General features: G+C 37.7%; 1 protein-coding gene across 1 annotated transcript in view; it reads left to right on the plus strand.

Annotated features, from left to right (window-relative positions):
* The window catches only part of ERICH1 (glutamate rich 1), a gene marked incomplete at both ends in the record, with an annotated part of 93,936 nt that overhangs the window by 16,803 nt on the left and 60,909 nt on the right, over window positions 1-16,224 (plus strand). The gene's annotated exons all lie outside the window — the stretch shown is intronic.

Genomic DNA, 16,224 nt, shown 5'->3' on the forward strand with positions numbered 1-16,224 from the left:
GTGTCTTTTTTGCCTCTGTTTTTACTGGTAAGATTTGTCTTCTGCCCTACCAGAACCTGAAGGCTGGTGTTAAAGTTTGTAGAAGGGAATCCCTATGGTAGATGATGGCTAGGGAGTGCTTGAACAAATTGCACAATTGCCTGTCAGTGGAATGAGATGATGTGCATCCAGGAGAACTGGCTGATGCTGTGCTGCTTTCTGTCATCACTGAAAGCTCACAGAGGTTAGGAAAAGTAAGTATTATGCCTGCTTTTCAACAGGGGTAAGAAGGAGCCCCTGAGAAACTGCAAATATATTATGAAGTCCTTCTGGAAGCTATTTCCAAACATAGGAAGAACTAAAAGGTGATTGGAAGGAGTAAGTTTTTAACAGTGGCAGATTGTGCCTGATTGACTTAGTTGCCTTCTGTGATGGTGTGATTGGTGTGAAGATAAGGAGAGTACAGTGCATTTTGTTCAGTTTTTAGCAGGATCTTCAACTCAATCTACTATAGTATTTTTATTGCCAAAATGGGGAGATGCCAGCTAGGCAAGTAAACGATCAGATAGACTGGCAGGTTTAAAGGATAGTGATGAGCCACGTAAGGTTCAGAAGGTGGCCACGTGCGAGTGGCGCACCGTGGAGATTAACATTGGGCTGCCAAGTCCTATATGTGGCATGGAACAACTTTTGATATAAGCAGGGGGTCAACCGGCTTGAAGCAGCTCTACAGAAAAGGACCTACATCACTGATGAGCAGTGCATCCTAGCAAAAGGGGACTGACTACGTGTTGTGCTGTGTTAGCACTATGGCCAGCAGGTCGTTGGAAGCAATCATTTCTTTTGTGAGACCACACTGGATTAGCACTTCACTTTGAGACCATTTTGGAGCGAGGTCATACTGAAAGTACTGTGATCAGTGGGCTCCTTTGTAAAAGAAAGGTAGTTACAAACTAGAGTGGATCCAGTGGAGGACGCCATGGTACAGAGTGCTGGATCACAAATAAGGTGAGACTGAAAATTGAGCTTGTTTAGTTTTGAGATCATTAAAGGAAATCTCATTACTTTCCTATGCCTATTTAGTAGTTAATACAGGGAACGTTTCTTTCAGATGTTTAACAACAGAGCAAACATGTTGTGACAAGTGTAATTCTAGCTAGATACTGGATGGAGGGGGAATGTAATTCTGTCTTGAGACTGATGAAGCATTGGAATAGGCTAACTAGACAGGGTTGTGATATCTCCATCCTTGGAGGTGCTAAAAACTGAACAATGTACTGGAAAATGTAATCTAATTGGAACTGTTTTTGATGGAATTGGACTGATGACTTTCTTAAGCTGTTCTTTCCCACAGTGGTTATTCTGTGCATCTATTGCCTTTTCTGGTTTGTTTTTATTTGGACCCCACCTGGTCTGTTAGAATGGCTAGTAACAGCTTGGCTATAGGGCTTTCTTTCATCTGTCTGTGGTAGAATTTGTCTTTGTAGGTTGTGTGACTGTTGTTCCATATTGCATCTGGTTAAGGTAACAGAAGATTGCCTGAGAATCTCACCTTATTGGATTCCCATTTTGTTTGTTCTTCGATCAGTACTTTAAGTACTACTTTTCTGTAGTACTTTTCTGTAGTACTCTCTCTACAGAGTGGCACTATTTCAGAGGCTGATAAAGCATTAAGCTTATGCTGTAAAATGATATTTAATATCATTAATTTGGAAATAATCGTACTTTGGAAGCAGGTAATGAATAGCCTGTTATCTATGATGAAAATATTGAATGAATGTAACTGGTGTAATTTGTGATGCCAAAAATGCTTCCATTTGTGTAAAGTATGTTCTTAAAAATCGGGCTCTGCCCAGATTCCAACTGAAGTGGGAGGTGAGAAGGAGAACTTAGATGACGTTGTGATGTATAACTCCTCTGTTTCATTAACTGTAAGAAAGCAGTTCTGGGCACTAGATATAAACAGAGGCTCTTGATCCAAAATCCCAGTACAGGTACAATGCAACTTGTGGGGAGAACATAACAGAGTAGAAACACCTCCTTATTTAGGATTCTCACAGCAAAGCAACAAGGCTGTCCTTTAACAGCAAATTAACAGAGCTTATTTTCTATTGGAGGCAAGTAAATGCCATTAGCCATTCTTTTCTGGCCATGGTTTAGTTCAACTTTAATAAAAACTCTTGCATAAATAATCATCTACATGTTGTGATTTTGTTTTTTATGGCATTGAACACTGAAAGTGTATGTTGAGTGATGGGCTATAAGAATTGGGACCATGGACCGTGTAGCCTTGAAAAAAGATAGGTATGTTGATCAAAGTTTTTGGTCTTGTACTGTTTTAAGTAACTTCTTTCTTGTAGCGCAGAGGTTATGGGCTACGTGTGGAAAAGCTGATCATTTAAGTAGCAGTAGTTTAAGATGGGTAATGGAAACTGAGGGTATTTTTGTGCCTAGCTATCGTCATCTTTCTAGCTTTGGAAGTTATTGTTATGCCTACAAAAAAATACTGAAAAAATTTGGCATCAATAAGAAACCGAGGATTTTCTCAGAATGAACATGATTTAATATCCAAATATTTTCTAGCTTTAAATAACAGTTTTTCCTGTGAATCACAACATTCAATTTATCTTTAACAGCTATTTTCAAATTGGGAAGATACTATTACCAATATGCACAAGCTAACCCTTCTTCCCAGATTGTTGTTATTTATTAGCCCATAAAACTTTAAGATTGTACTTTTGGAACTTGATCCTGTGAATATTTGCATTTATGTGCCTCTTTTGAGCTCAAGTTAAGGGTGCTTAAGTATTCAGAACACTGGGAACTGTGTTTATGACTTGTCCTCATTTAATCTTGAAAGAAACTTTAATTATGAAGTTTAGTATCAGAAATTATTGTACCATCAATTTTCATGCACGGTTCTGGAACTGAAGCTTACAATGAGACATGGCATAGTTGGAGGTGAAATGAAGATTCTGAGGGATGCTGTCCTTTGTGACTACATGTTGCTCTTTTGAACAACTTTTACATCTTCTTGTAGAAGGTGGTAGCTCTATAGTGTGGAGAGAACATGAGAATTCCTGTTTTTCTGAACTCCAAGGAGGGAGGATAGTTATTTTCATCTCAAAATGTTTTTAAAGGGACTTTAAAAAAAATAATAATAATAAAATGCAGAAAGCCACCAATGTCCAATATTTTTCCTTTGGATTTCTGTCCTCCTAAATAAGATATTTTTTTCCTGATTCTGTTACAGTATTCAATGAGTAAATTAATGTAACAAAAATAGGAGTTTGTTTAGCCATAGAATTACTAATTAAGAATTCCTAAACATTTTTTCCTTTGAAGAACCAGATTCTTTTATTTCTAGAGCTATACCTCAGTTTTAGAGGATTCAAGAAAGTAAGTTTTATTCTGCTTCGATGTATTGTTAAGGAAGCTTTAGATAGCCTGCTTTGTTACGTTAAACCCTTTAAAATCAAGGCATGCATGTAATTAACCTAAGCCTTTTTATGTGGCAGTATTAGAGAAAGCAAATGGAAAAATGAAAGTTCATGCGAAAAAGAGGGCTTAATTTTCCTTTCCTTGACCTTGTGAATGTGTTTCTGAGTAATGTAATAAATATTTTAAAATGCTTAAAAACTTGCTTTACTTGAAAGAAGTGTCAGGCAACTGACTGGGAAAGCATTTCTTAGAATGACTTGCTGAAATATGGCCTTTATTAAATGTTGTACCTTAATGGGTTTTGTTCATTTCTGACCCTTGTTAGGGTCAGAACTACCTACCTGCAACGAAGATTAACTTCATAGAGGATGTTTCTTTTGACTTATATGGTTCCTTGCTTTCTTTTCTTCTCTTTATGCTCTAAAATCTTAGTAGTTACTTACCATACCATTTATAGTGTATATTCAAAATCAATATACATGCTTCTGGCTAGAGTCTTGTTCCCTGCCAATTTGTATTTTTAATAGCCTCTTTTGTCTTTGCTCTTTTTCTTGATCAGAATTATAGCTGCCTTTTAAAGGACTTGGGATTTACTGCTTAATGTTTAGTATCTTTATAAAAACTAAATTTAAAAAGTTGCTGAAGAATAATTCTATACATGTGAAATGCAATATATATATATATGTATGGAATATATATATATATATATATATATATATATATATATATATATATATATATATATATATATATATATGTATTTATATATAAAGCATGCTGTTTCACTTTTTTCACTCTTTCCAAGTGAAAAATGAAGAATCTAGACAGTGTGAAATCTTTTGGGGACATCCTACCTGATGTTTGTTTCCTCCTCTTAAGTGTTAATGAAGAAAAATGATTATTCCTAAGTTTTAATTAGGGGCAGAAGGGCACTATATCATTCCATCAGAGTAGACAAAATTGCAATTTAATCCATATGCTTGGAATAAAAATGTGAATGCGTGATGTAGAATGTAGCTGTGAAATATCCCAGTACTGTTATCCTACATGTGAATTTTCTATTAAAATTCAGTACAGCTGTGTGGGGCTTTTTTTTGTTGTCCGTCTTACTTTTCCCATTGAAGTTGTTAATGCCAACCATATACTGTTTCAGAAATCATCAATTTGGATGCTTGGACTGCTATGCCTAATCCTGTCTTCCCAGAGCCATTATGTTCTGGGAAGTCTAGGCTTGTGACAGAAGCACCTGGAAGACAAAGCTTTTTGAAAAAAGACGTGAAATCAGCACTGGCCTTTAGTTGATCAAACTGACAAAGTGCATAAACTTATGAGATCAAACTCTAGCGGTACACAATGAACTAAGCAGCTTTAGAAACTGGTTCTGGAATTCAGCATCACTTCAGCTGTTAATTGTTATGTAAAGCTGTCTGTTGTGAATAAGGTGAAGAGCAGTGGAAATACAATTATTATAAAATGAAGTGTTGTCACACAGTCTTATCTCAAGGGTTTAAAATTCTTCTTGCTACCTGCTTTATTTCTGTAGTGTTATTATACTTTGCAAATGAGACAAATGCATCCAGAAGTGAATGCTTGACAGAAGGCAATGACCTCTCTTGTCTGTGGTAGAAATAGTGCTCAACTAGATTTCCAAGCTGACAGATATATGTTTGAGGGAGAATGTAGAGATATGGGGCTTGGGGGAGGAAAGAATGTAAATATGTCCCATCTATGTTCAGATTGAGTGGGCTGCCTATCTAATATCTGTAATTTTAGTTGTGATGGAAGCAGACTTGTAGTTTAGTCTCCAGTTCCCCTAGCAATGTTTTTTTTGTGTTTTTTTTTCTTTGCTGCTGATTGACCAATTTCTTCTTTTTCCAGTGTTCTTGCATATGTATGTTTACTCTTCTGCATCTTTACTCCAAACAGTTTAGCTGTCATAAAGAAATCTGCTGCTCCTCTGACAACTGAAAACAATTTAACAGATAGCTTACTTAATTGTATGTACTAGTGGTCTAATTGGAGTGGAAAATGCCAGCTTTAGCTATGTGTAAACATGCTCTAAACCTAAATCTAGTCAGCTACAGGGAAACATTTATTCTGATCTGATTGATAAATTGATGATCTGATCATCAATTTATTCTGAATTATCTTCAGAAAGGAAACAGAAAATGCCTTCTGTAAGAACAACTCCATAAAATGGGCTTTTCCTCTAGAAGAGGGCTGAGAGACAATCCGGAGACAAGTTGAGCCGCTGTCTGTTAGCATTTGCACTGTCCATCCATTTGAAAATTAATTTTAATGCATTGATGACAATACAGGTTGTGTCTTGCTCCCTTATACAATGAGGGTTGTAGTGCTTAAGCTGCCACTGTCAAAATGATGGTATTGAGTCAAACTTTGTTTTCTGATTTTAGGCATTCTTGCTTCCTATTTCCTTACTACCAACTGTAACTTCTAACCATAACTTGAAGTGAGTGGACGTGCTTACAATACAGACTTGTTACTGATTAAGTTCAGGGTAAAGAATTTTCCACAGCCTTTTTTTCTATGCTGCTTGTTATTTTTGAATGTAAAGAGAAGTGGACTCTTGCTGGCAACTGTGAAATAAGATCTGTGGGTTAGAAATATAGAATGACTTATGTTGGAAGAGACCTTAAAGGTCATTTAGTTCCAACCTCCCTGCCATGGGCAGGGTTTCCAGCCACCAGCTCAGGCTGCCTGGGGCCACATCCAGCCCTGGCCTTGAGCACCTCCAGGGATGGGCATCTACAGTTTCTCTGTGCAGCCTGTGCCAGTGTCTCACACCCTATGAGTAAAGAGTTTCTTCCTGACATCTAACCTATATCTCTCCTCTTTCAGTTCAAAGCCATTTTCCCTTGTCCTATCACTCTCTGCTGGTGTAGAAAATTGGTCTGCCTCATGTTTAAAATGCTGCAGTGTGGTCTCCCTTGAGCATTCTCTTCTCCAAGCTGAACAAGTCGAGTTCTCTCAGTTTTTCTCCATAATCACAGAACCACAGAGTTGCAAGGTTGGAGAGAGACATCTCCATCTTCAATCATCTTTGTGGCCCTCCTTTGTATCCGCTCCAACAGCTCTGCATCTTTCCTGTGCTCGGAGCCCTCTGTCTGGATGAGATATTCCAGATGGAGCCTCATGAGGGTGGAATAAAGGGGTCAATCGTCTGCCTTGTTCTGCTGGCCACCTTATTTTAATACAGCCCAGGATACAGTTTGTCTTCCCTGCTGTGAAAGCATGCTGCTGGCACATGTCCAGGTTCATTGCCTTAAGGGTCATGGCTTGAACTGGCAATTAAGCACCTGTGAAGGATCGTGGCTGGCCACAGGCAAAGTATGCCTGTGCTCTTCACATGAACAGAAGGGGTAGGCCCAGGTTGGAGCCACCCTAGGCTCATATAAGGGCCAGCCACTGGAGGGACAACATCTCTGGGACCTGTGCTGCTTCCTGAGAAGGAGTGTTGCATAGCCAGAGATCCCCTTCACCAGTGGGATGAGTTTAACTTCTCTTTCTGTATATGACTGGCCTGTCTATGAATACTTTACCTGGTACTGCCAAGAACCTCTAGGAAGTGATTATATTTATTCACAAGCAGAACACCAGCATTTTGTCTGTCAGTACCCTCAAGTTCTTCAGGGCTGCTCTTGAGTTCTTCTCAGGGTCTGTGCATATACCTGGGATTGCCCTGACCCAACTGCAACGTTTTGCATTTGACCTTATTGAGCCTCATTCTGGTTTTCAAGATTACCCAGGTTCTTCTGCATTTCCTTCCATCTACTTTGTCAACTGTACCTCTCAGCTTGTTATCACTGACAAACTTGTTGAGCATGCTCTCAATCCCCCTGTTTGTAGGAATGTTGAAGAGTACCAGTCCCAAGACAGATCCTTGCAGATCTGTGACTGAATCCCACCTGGACATAGAGCTACTGGCCACAACCTTCTGGCTGCAATCATCCAGCCAATTCCTTATTCACCAAGTATTCTTACCTTTAAATTCATCTCTCTCCAATTTAGAGAGAAGAATGTGGTACAGAACTATTTAAAAGCCTTGCACAAATCCAGATAGATGAGGTCATTTGTCCTTCCTTTGTCCACCAGTGCCATCCTTCCATTGTAGAAGGCCATTGGGTTGGCCGGGCAATATTGGCCCTTGGTGAAGGTGCATTGACTGTTTCCAACAATCTCATCTTATTGTGTACCTTGTCTTCCAGGAGGATCTGCTCCACAGTCTTTCCAGGCACAGACACGATGCCCACTGGCTTATGGTTCCCAGGTCTTCCCTTCTCCCCTTCAAGAAAATGGAAGCGGTATTTCCCTTTTTCCAGTCACTGGAGACTTTGATAGCCATGACAAAGTGATCTGAGAACTACATCTGAAATACCTTATCAGTATGAGAGCCTGTAAGTTCAATGCCTCTTGTAGCTGAATTGAAAAACCTCAAATTTAGTTTACTTCTATTCTGATGGATATATATATGTTTGTTTCCTGGACTAGTTTCAGATAAGTCCCAGTAATAACATAATCACTTAATCAGTGAGTGTAATTAACTAATTGCATCATAGACATGGCCTTTTAGATTTAGTGCAGTTGCATTTTTTTAATTACATTGATTGACAGGAATGACTTTGTTTTTAAAAGGTGTGTTCATACAACATCTGCAGCACTAGGGAAAATAATTGAGCAAGTGCTAGCTTAACACTTTGGGTAGCCTTATTCTCCTGTTTATACAACATGAATTCTTAGACATCTAACCAAAATGTTCTCTCTTGTCATGAACAAAGATGTATTCAAGACAATGAAGCTTACCATATTCATTATATAGTGTTTCATTATTACCTCAAATCTTCAGATTTCAGAAAACTCTAAGCAGTACAAACTTTTTCCTAATATATATATTAACTGGTGTACAGTGATCATTCTTTTGTCACAATTCTAAAACTGCCATTTACCTGTCAGATTCTACTTTGGAAAGTATTCTTTCTCTTGCTTTCCTAGATCAAGGTTTTTCCCTACTTCATTCTCACTTTTTATTGTGCTTTGTTTTCATTGCTTTTCCCGAAAGAATATAGATCGTACAGCAGTTCCAGGAGAAAGGAAGCATTCCTATTTTTTCATCTTTTTTTTTTAATGTGACAAAGAATGTCTACAACTTACATTGTAATGAAACTGAGACTGAGTCATAATAGTAAGTCCTATCTTCAATAAAATGAGCTATCATATAGCCTTTCTTGATGCTTTTTTTTTTTTTTTTTTTTTTTTTTTTTAAAGAAAGAAAATAAGAAGAAGAAAGAAAGAAAAGCACCCGTGTGGGAGGTGTTGAGACAAATAAATTTGAGCTCTCTTGTGTCTTGCTTCTTGTGAGTTTTCCATTCCAGCTTTGGGCCATGTAAAATGGATATATCTTTATTGACCTAAACTTCTTCCTGAAGATCTTAGTTTCCATCAAGGTGAAGGAAAAAACAGTGATGAGGAAATGCTTACTTTTTTCTTTTCCAAGTACTTTTCTTCTTTTAACGTGTCCTAGTCCTCTGAGCATACTTGCTTCAAACTTTTTCAACCTACAGACTTCAGTAAAGTATGTGAAGTCAAAGTTTCGCCATTTGTTTTCATTGATAGCTGTTGCAGTTATTCCACTGGAGATACTATCAGGAAATAAAATAATTTAGAAATGGGTTTTAAACCCAATTTACAAATGGTGATGTCATTTATGCTAACCACAAAAAAAAAAAAAAAAAAAACACTTTCTTGGTGTTTTGTTCTTTTTTTTCCTTTTACGTAGCTATATAATGACCTGCTGGGGGAGAGGGGAACTAATGAAGTTCTTATGTCATCCTCCACCTGTGTCAGCTTCAAAAAGAAATTGGATTCGTGCTTTTAATACAAATCAGAATATAATAAGGCCTAGTATTCAGTGGAAAGAAATCTTAATTTTATACTAAAGAAGCTGCAATCTACAGTGAAATAAATACATAGCCCTAAAAAGTGTGAGAAATGCAAATATGTTAGTAGAAATAAGCTACCAGCATTTAGAATGAGAGAAATTATAAGGCAAAATAGTAATATGTGAGAGCCTGCAGGCTGAATAAAGAGATGTCTTTGAGAAATAATTACAGATGATGAATTGCTGCAACAAAGACCTCTGTCCTATTCTAAAGCCCCCTGGAAGGTGTACTTCACATTTTTAGGAGTTGAAGATGTCAGTACAGAGGAAAAATAGTGTTATAGTTACAGGCTTCTCGGTTGATGGATCTGAATATGCTAGAAGTGTTAAGAAGGCTGGGAGGGGATCTTACCGATGCTTGTAACTACCTGAAAGGCAGGTGTCAAGTGGATGGGGCCAAGCTGTTTTTGGTAGTGTTCAGCAGCAGGACAAGGAGCAATGGGCACAAACAGGAGTACCACAAACCACTATCTGAGCATGAGAAAGAACAACTTCATTTTGGGGATGGCAGAACTTTACAGATAGACTCATCTTTCCAAAAAAATATTACATAATTTTATATAATTACATACATAATAATAATATAAATACATAATTACATAAATATTTCAAAAAAAGTGTAGTTATTACCATACTGCACTGGGGAGGACAAATTATAATTCTGGCCAGCGGTTGCCTTCTTCCTTTTCCAGTCTGTTCAGCTTGTTCAGTCTCCACACTGGAAGGAGCTGTTGTAGGAATTGGTTTCATACCTTCCATTTATGCTAAGCTGTAGGCAATTACTATCCCTGTAGTGAAATGCCTAGGGAAACCTTGTGCTCATCCAGTCTCCTGACAAGCCTGGTGGTCATGATATCAAAGTGCAGATTGTTATATATTAGTCTTATTTCTTCAAAGGAATTGAGGCAGGATGGAAGAGAAAACTGCTTCTGATAGTTCATCTTGTTAGTTTTGTAGTAGTGCAAACTGCTATGGGCCTAGAAGAAACAGATGTTGGTGGAGAGTTTTCATTCAAAAACAAATCTTGAAGATTAATTTTATTTATTTAAAGTATTAAATCTTAAAGATAGAAAAGTGAATGCTTAGGAAAGACTTCAGTAGGTAGTGACTCAGTTTACTTTATATCACTTCCATTACTCAAGAAGAGAAAGCTGTCTCCTAGCCTTAGATTCTTCTCTATGTAATGAAGACAACATGATGACATGTCTGGTGACATGAAGTGTCAAAATGGAGGTTGCAAAGAAGTGAGCTGAGTGCTGCCAGAGGCAAAATGGTTTACAACCTAAGGATGGGGAGCAGTCCTGTATTACGTGACTTCTACCAAAAATCTGGGAACGTAGTGAAAAATGTCATTTTTTTGATCATCGGAGGATGGTGAACCTTTTCTGTTTAAAGACAAGTGTGTACCCTGTAATGGAAAGTAAGGTTAATCTAGAAATTAAGAAGGATTTTGCCCAAGGAGATTGTGGAGTCTCCTTCTATGAAGATGCTGAAGACCTGTCTGGACACCTATCTGTGTGACCTATTGTAGGGTACCTGCTTTAGCAGGGGAGTTGGACTCAATGATCTGTTGAGGTCCCTTCCAACCACTGTGATTCTGTGATGCCATCTAAGCTGATATTGCCAAAAACAGTATTGCAGTAAGGGAGGCATACTGTACAGCTACCCAACAGTGTTCTTCAATGGTTTACAACCTTGGGATTTTCTGAGCTGGAGGGCAACATGTTTAATTATTTTTTTTTTTCTTTCATTGCTTTGTTTGCATCTATGTAAATTGTGATATTTCGAATAAAATAATACTCTTTGACATCTTATTTGTTAAACAAGGAAACCATTCAAAACTGCACAGCAGACATCTTCAAAACTGTAAAGCTGAAGCAAAGTGTGGAAGAATTTTTCAGTATTGCCTTCCAGTTATTGGTGCTAATAAAATATATTACAGTAGCAAATAGCATAATGAACTAATGAGATATTAAAAAACCATTCAGTTACATTTTATGTAGAAAATGGTGGAGGGTGTCTGGAAGGAATGCAACCCAAAAATTGGCTTGGGTGACTCTCCTTTTGCAGTTCACTAAAATACAGATAATAGGGGAAATGGAGTGGATGCTGGTATTCTCAGATGAGAAAAATTATTTTAGGATTAGTTAAATTAGAAAGATTGGGCACTTAAGAAATATTAAGCAGGCTAAAGCAATTAGATTGTGATAGTAAATGATGTTAATTAGCTCTCCATAAAAGAGTTCCATAACTGTGAAAGCCAAGTTCCCACCTGAAACAGAGACTTTGTACCTACCAAAATAGCACAAAGCTTCCATTAGTGTATGACAATTGTCACTTGAGTAAAATGGTAAGTGAACATCTATACTTTACAAGGCTGCTTATTATCATCATCGCTTTTCTCTCCCTGAGATGACATCTAGTATGGAGAGAGGGAATCCTGCTGAAGGCCTAGGTCAAGCTGCAGGAATTATGCACTGCTCTGCAGAAAAGAACTGTACTTTCTGCTTTTATTGACAACTTGAAGTAAAAGGTTCTGCCTTTGCAGACAGCACGGTAATGTTTTTGACGTAAGACTGAAAAACAATCCTGTGACAGGCAGCCACATGAACAGCAACTGATATGCAATATTTTGTGTCCCTGAGATTGTTCTAACTAAAAGAGCTAAAAACTTGTCATGGTTTTATGATTTTTGCTATCGACATTCCGTATCGTAACATCATGCAAAGCTCAGGGAATTAAAGAGTTAATGTTCCAGTTCCATGGACTGATGACTTTCCTGGATGCCTGGTTCTCAGAAGAGAAGAACTGCGTACCCCAGAGGACTTTGTGTTCGGAGGGGAAGATAAGATCCGCAAGTCACAGGACTCTTTCGCTGCCTGGCAGTGTGTGGGTGTGCTCCCCAGCCACTTTGCCTGCAATTCAAAGTAAGGCTCTGCAAATGCTTTAAAGGAAACAGGGGACCTTCAAGCCTTATGTTTGTCAAGATTGTATGTACTGTGATGGTGTAAAATGGTAAATGCTAATCTGAAGATTACTGACTTCTGTAGAAGGCATAACATTGGACTAATCAGACCTTGGATTTGATCCAGCATCCATCCCTGTCTTCTTGTGGTTTTCCATAAGGATCTATTATGAAAATAAACTCTCCTCTCCACATGGAGAAGTGATAGTGGGGAGTTTTCAAGGAGTTATTTTCTGTTGTCAAGTGCAGCTAACATGCCTCTTGACTACTGTTTGGAAAGATGGTGAGAGGTTTTAGCAGACCACTGATCATCCATCCTCTGTTTGTTCTACTAGTTTCACTGTGTGGAAACAAAGTACTTCATTTTGAGGCTTTCTCAGTTCCAGCAAAGTGCTCTACTAGAGAGTTTAAGATTGTTTAAGATGCAAGTTTTTGGTAGCAGAGCATCTGCAGGGATCACCTCTGTGAGAAGTGGCTGCCCCATTCTGGGAACAACCAGCTCTAGTTGGTTCCAAAATAGTCCCATAGCAAGACAGTTTGTTTCCAAATACCTGAACCTGTAAATAATGTTTAAATGAACTGGTGAGAGATTAATTTATCTTAGCCAAGTCTGGTTTGCCCACAGCAGTAATTGATAAGTGATGTCCTTGTTTTAATCTGGACCTGGGAACTTTCTCACTCCTGCTCTTTCTGTTCCCTCACTCCACCCTGCTCTCCTGCTGGGAGAGGAGCAAGTAGCTGGTTGGGAGTGTGGTTGCTACCTGGGGCCAGCACACCACAAATACCAGAAGCTTTAACACTACCTAGAGTTTAATTTTACTTGCTAGCAAGTATAGGGCCATGAGCGAGTGAACGCATGCTAGCCACATCTGCATTGTTAGTGTTGCTAAGCATGCTTTCTGTCCAGGCAATGATATGGAAACTGTGTTTGGAGCTGCAGGTGGGGAGAAGTTTTATGATTCTGAAATTAGCCCGAAACAAAACATACTGTCTTTACCTGAAATGATAACAGAACAAGCAGTTGGAAATTTCACTTGGCTAAGGTAGGATGGAAGCTTTACCCTCAGCTCCTTAAGAGGTCCTATACTTGCTTGTCATAGAGTAGGCAGTGATAACATAGTGAGCCATGCTGCTGTGTGCTTGTGGATGTAACTTTGGTGTGTTTAGATACACTTCCCTACTCTGTGCAAAATGTTGGTTTATATGCAGTGGAGCTTTGTGTGGGGAATGTGGTACAAAACAATATGCATAGAAGTTGATTATTTGTTCTGTATTCTTGGTTTACCTTCAAGAACAGTATTTTTTCATTTTGTTTTGTAAGCATTCTTTCAATATATTTTTTTCTGATCAAAATAAAACATCATGAACTGTTGACCATTTTCCTGTGGGCAACCTGTGGGTGAGCATCTATCTATTTAATGTATGCTGATAAAGTAAGACATTTGAGGGTTGTTTTTTTTTTTTTTGTGACACAGTAGGTAAGGAAAAGACATTCACTCCACCTCTTGGATGACTGCGTTTGTTCAATTTCATATGATGTGTTAACGTTATAAAAAAGTGAATCACTCTACATTGTGTGTGTTGATTTTTTTAATGATTCTGCAACAAATCACTTAAAGATTGATTGTAACCAGTTTGGCCATTTTGGTCTTGTCTCTTTATTCAGTGGTTTGGTGAATTCATGGCATAACTGTTAGAAAGGAGGGAATTCTAGAGTACTTCAGTATTTGATTACTTTCATTAGTGAAAGAAAAGAAAAATAAGTTGGAACAGTGCCGTGTTTTTTTGCTTTACAACAACGTTTAGGATTTTATAATCCATCCTTAGCCCAGGGAGATTGGCCACAGTATGGAAAAATTCAAACTTAATGTCTTGAGAATGGGAGATAGTTGGATGCTGATGTTATTCAGTTGAGCATGTACAGTTTTTATGATCCAGTAGCAGTTTGACTTTGCATACTGGATTAACAAATACTAATGCTTTCTTCATAGCTTGTAAACTAATTCAAGATGTACATAGGGTAAATAAAAGTCATTTAGGGACTCCCGCTTAAACAGATCAACTTAAATTTGAGTCCTCACTCTTTTACATGATAAAAATTGCTATTGTTCTTCATAACATTAGATGTTACAGATTTTCTCCTAAATCCTGTTGCGTTAAACTATTTTGTCTTAGGTAGTATGTCCCTGTAAAGTCAGTTCTTGTGTGATTAAAAAGTTTAAATTAGTCTTCTGCAAATTGAGTTTAATGGTCTTTATGGTTGTCTTTGTTCTTATAGAACTTGAACCTAAGATGAAAAAGGTGAAACACGGGGGAAAAATGTTGAAATTATTCAGAAGAAGATAATAAAAGATATATGTGTGCATACTTGTAATTTAAAATTGTCACCAATCAGCACTTCATCATTCATCAACATGGGAAAGTAGGGAAAGAAATCAATGCAGGTGCTACCCGTTCTGTCATTTCACATCAGCTTAGCAAAGGGGACTTATTAGAGAATTACTCAAAATTAGTTTTAGTGGATCTTTTTCCAAATCACATAATTGCTCTTCATCATACTGTATTAACTATTTAATGTCCTTTATTGTTCTGTATGATGAGCATCATCAACATCTGTTTGAAATTTTCTTTCTTGTTCAAGAAAAACAGTCATTTTCTAATGTATTCTCAAAATAAAAGGGTTGCATCCTGATGATAAAAACAACTGTAGTGGAGCTTTTCAAAAGTGTTCTGAATGTAATCAGCGTAGAAATCTGAGATAATCAGTCAAGCCAAAATTTTTTACAATGTTTTATCCGAGAAATTTCAACATGTATGATTAAGTTACATATGTGGATAGAGAAAGGACTAGGTGAAACAAAGCTATTTAATTACGGAAAGATTGATTCCTAACAAGAATTATTTCTGCCAGACAACAACTGCATTTTGAATATTGAGGTAGTAGTCTAACTATTGCTACAGCTTGGTGATGGCTTGAATCATCTCAGGTCTTCTGGCAAATTTGTGAAATGAGGAGGCTAAGCATGTGTGCCTGAATGAAGTTTTTTCCAAATAATGCTACAAGTTTCATCTATATGCTTTAAAAGAGCAAATTTCCAAATTACCTTCAAGGAGAGAAGCTTTGTGTTGTGTCAGTGCTGGCCAATGTAGAAAGAACATGCCAAACCATCTAAAATTATCTAAAATAAACACCAGGACAGAGCCTGATCATCTCGTCCTTCTAGAAGATCTTTTGTCTCCATGTGGTTGATCTCTCCTGTTGTCACTACTAATTAGAAACCAACAAACAAAAAAGTGGTATTTGGACTAATTTCATGTAACTGTAACGCATATTTCATATGTTTCATTTATACAAAGATGTATACTATCACTCTTGCAGATATTTCTGAGTAACTTTTTAAAGGTGAAAGAGGTCCTACGAAAACAATTTACTGCTATCATCACAAATAATGTTTCCCATGCAATGAAGAAGTTGGAAGGCTCCTGCTTGACACATTTCCCCCAGTTTTCAATGGAAAAGAGGTGGGGAGATGAACTCTATTGGGTGCAAACTGCACACTTACTCCTGTGTGATTTTCAAGCCCACTTTACCTTCCTGCGTTTGTAACAGCAGCTAGACTACATCTAAAAGGTCTGTAGGTGGACAAGCTGAAGTTATGTGATTCTTTTTCTATTACTTGTGTCACTTTGTAATCCCTACATCTTCTACAGAACAGTCCCCCCCTACACACACACACACACAAAAAGTGTCTGCACGTGTTGATGAGGGAAAAATAGATTGTAAAATAGCACTGCAAGTGGAAGCTGCTGCTAAGTTAGGGCAGAATTGTTCACTGACATTTCTAATGGAAAGAACTAACCCCTAGATTATTTATTTATGTGC

This window comes from Tetrao urogallus (genome assembly GCF_951394365.1).
Source record: "Tetrao urogallus genome assembly, chromosome: 2".
NCBI lineage: Eukaryota > Metazoa > Chordata > Aves > Galliformes > Phasianidae > Tetrao > Tetrao urogallus.